General features: G+C 46.2%; 1 pseudogene; it reads right to left on the bottom strand.

Annotated features, from left to right (window-relative positions):
• The window catches only part of LOC109467611, a 16,476-nt pseudogene that overhangs the window by 9,034 nt on the left and 3,691 nt on the right, over positions 1–3,751 (bottom strand).

Below are 3,751 nucleotides of genomic sequence, written 5' to 3'. Positions count from 1 at the left end.
CTGTGGTTACTAGTAATCTAGTACTTTTCGTGACAAATAACACATACATGAAACTTTCATAAATACATAATACGGTATAAGCTACAGCCCTAGATTTCGTGATTTTTTTCAACATATAACGTTATATAATATGCATGATTTTGATGATCACCATACGTCACCAAGGCAGCGACTAGCCCGTCACCATCAAACAGGACGGCCTTGTCGCCCTGCCGGACCACGCGGACTTCCTGCCACCGCCCATCGCTGAAGTCCGTCTCGCGGGTTGCAGAAATTGCATCCGTTCCTCTTCCCTGTAAGACACGACATAAAACTTATTAATACGTAGATACCATTTAGCAAGCTTTTACTGAATGTAACGTCGGTTGTTTGTATATGTACCAAATGGAGCACTGCATTTGAAGGTGTACTTGCGCGAGTGTTTGTGTGCGTGTTTCTTAAGCCTCGGTCACAACCCGCCGTACGTGCTTCTGCATGCTGTCTACGTGCAAAAGCGTGGGCAAACGCAGGACATCCGTGCGTGGTAAGTACCGCCTCTTGCGGAATCCTACGGATTTGGGAGCACGCAGACACGCCGTAGAACATTAGGGCCCTGTCACACTTTTGCGAATAGCCATTGCGTTTAAGTTGCGTACAGACATTTCTGCCGTACGCACAATACGTAACGTTACTGTAACGCACTTGTAGCGTATAAATAACGAATTCAGCGAATAGATTGCATTTGACATCCGTGTGGCGTTCAAAGGCATTGCGAAGGCCAAGCGTAGTCCGGACGCACTCAGCGTATGCCCACCGGATGCCTAACGCACTTCCGACGAATGCCAAGCGTCTTGTGTACGTATTCCCTGCTGCTTCCTGCTGTTTAATTCGCAGGGAGTCATTCATGGGCCGCCCTCAACTTAGATAAATGTGTTTGTTTCCATTTCGCCCTAGCCCTGGTCAATTTCCTGTAATACCTTGTCAGGTAAATTGAATACACGTACCCAGTCTTTATACAATTTGTAACAAACATAACAGTTAGACTGTTATAGCCTTGATGAATTGGGGATGGCAAGAAATGCCCTCCCTTAATAATTTGGAAACACCCATACTTGCAATACAGACAATTTACAATTGCGCATACACACAGATAGCATGGACACTACACACACTACAATCTACCGACACAAAAACATGCAACTGGCGCATTATTCCAAGGTACAGGCAACAAAAAGCACATATTTATGTTAGATTTAGATATATTGATGCGATATGGATATGGAGGCGGTACAGGGGTGTTCTTTTGAGTTAAAAAGTGCCAAAATGCATTTTTGTAAAACAAACTGCACCCTAGGAAAGACGTTTTCCCAAAAATCATCTACTTTTCGGCAAAACATATTAGAAAGAGCCAATAATAACATATTAAACATATTATTTTTGTGTATATACGTAAAATGCTCCAGGAGGTCTGTTAACCACGGGGTCCAGAGGAGCCGGTACCCCGGGTGTTGCCAAGGTGTTCGGCAATTCGCTATCTAGATCTGTACGAAACCTTTGCGCTTCTCATTAGTTACAAATACGTACAATGCGCTGTCCTGTTGCAATACGAACGGTACTAAAGCGCTGTAAGTACGCAATGCATCCGTCCATTGTACGCAGCTTGTGCACAGGTGCAGTTCCAGGTGCAGATCAGCGTATGAGCCGCGTGTCCTCCACGAAGACATAGCGTACTCGTACCGTGCTTGACCGATGCATTACATATTAAAAACGCATGAAGTGCGTAACAGCGTACGCAGCGTAGTTTTAGGCATGCTCAAAACTACGCTGCGTACTGAGCCGGGCGTTGCATGTGCTGTGCGTATGCCGGCGTTCATAAAACTTATACAAAACGACTGAGATGCATATGAAGTGCGCAGTTTGCGTACGGCTGCGTATGAAAAAATTGTCCGTACGCAACTCATACGCAAGTCAGAAGTGTGACAGGGCCCTTAAGTGCATGTAAAACTTTTTCTACGTGCGGTCTGCGGATTCACCACCGGTGCGTGCGAGTACGGGCGACGCGCGTGCCCCGTACGTACCGTACGAAAGACGCACGTGTGAGTACGGCCTCCTTACGGTCAAGTTGCAATCCCACAGAGATCGTACGTTGTAAGCACGTACAACTCACTTACCACTTGCGCAACGTACGATGCACGCAACCGCTCACGGCCAGTGTGCAGACCACACTCTTAGGGCCCTGTCACACTTCTGCGAATCGTCTTGCGTATGAGTTGCGTACGGGCAATTTTTTCATACGCAGCCGTACGCAAACTGCGCACTTCATATGCATCTCAGTCGTTTTGTGTAAGTTTTGTGAACGCCGGCATACGCACAGCACACGCACCGCCCGGCTCAGTACGCAGCGTAGTTTTGACCATGCCCAAAACTACGCTGCGTACGCTGTTACGCAGGTCATGCGTTTTTAATACGCAATGCATCGGTCAAGCACGGTATGAGAAAGCTATGTATTCGTGGGGGACACGCGGCTCATACGCTGATCTGCACCTGGAACTGCACCTGTGCATAAGCTGCGTACAATGGACGAATGCATTGCGTACTTACAGCGCTTTAGTACCTTTCGTATTGCGACAGGAAAGCACACTGTACGTATTTGCAACTAATGAGAAGCGCAAAGGTAGCGTACAGATCTAGATAGCGAATTTGCCGAATACCTGGGCTACAACCGGGGTACCGGCTCCTCTGAACCCCATGGTTAACAGACCTCCTGGGGCATTTTAAGTAAGATGTGACAAAAAAAAATGAATGAGTTGATAAATATGGTAAGATTGCCTATTTCTAATATGTTTTGCTCATAAGTAGGTGATTATTGGGAAAACGTCTTTCCTAGAGTGGAATTTGTTGTACAAAAATGCATTTTGACACTTTTTAACACAAAAGCACACCCTTGTACCACCTCCCCCAAAAATGCATATTATCAATACATCTATATTTTTGTTGCCTGTACTTATAGTGTTCGCAGAGATGTGTAGTTGCGCTTGATATTCGTCAGAAGTGCGTTAGGCGTCCGGTGAACACACGTTTAGTGCGTCCGGAATACGCTTGGCCTGCGCAATGCATGCGAACGCCATACGGGTGTCATATGCAATCTATGCGCTGAATTAGTTATCTATACGCTGCATGTGCGTCACAGTACCCGCGCGTATTGTGCGTACGGCAGAAATATCTGTACGCAACTCATACGCAATGGCTATTCGCAAAAGTGTGACAGGGCCCTTACACCTTGCGCAACCGTGCGAGTGACGTGCGACTGACGTGCGTCGAAGCCACTCCTTCCCCACGTTTTCGGAAAAACGTAGCAGACGTGGCCTCTCAAAACGTACGGACAAAACGCACCTACGACGGGTTGTGACCGAAGCTTAAGCATGCCTGTCCGTTTGTATTTGAATGAAGCAGAGTGACAGGAAGGTCCACCTACAGTTACTGCAAGTCACTGGGGTACAGTAAACCCACCTAGGGGATGTCACAAGTTAGGTTCGTGCACCTCCTCAGCCTGCAAGGTTTCTGTTCTAGGCCCGATGCAATACCACGGGCCATCTCTTTAATTGACTGTGACAATAAATTCACAAAATCTCCAGAATTTAGTCTTGTTATATCAATATACTGATACACCATGACTCTTTGGCGTAGAAATATATTGCGTTTTCTAGAAAATGACTTTACTTTTATTTTTAAAATATTTCCTTGGAGCTTATAGATATTTTACCTCCGTGTT

This window comes from Branchiostoma belcheri, unplaced genomic scaffold (assembly GCF_001625305.1).
Source record: "Branchiostoma belcheri isolate BF01 breed outbred unplaced genomic scaffold, Haploidv18h27 scaffold184, whole genome shotgun sequence".
NCBI classification, from domain to species: domain Eukaryota; kingdom Metazoa; phylum Chordata; class Leptocardii; order Amphioxiformes; family Branchiostomatidae; genus Branchiostoma; species Branchiostoma belcheri.
Note: the sequence above shows the minus strand (reverse complement) of the source record. Positions and strands in the feature narration are given on the sequence as shown.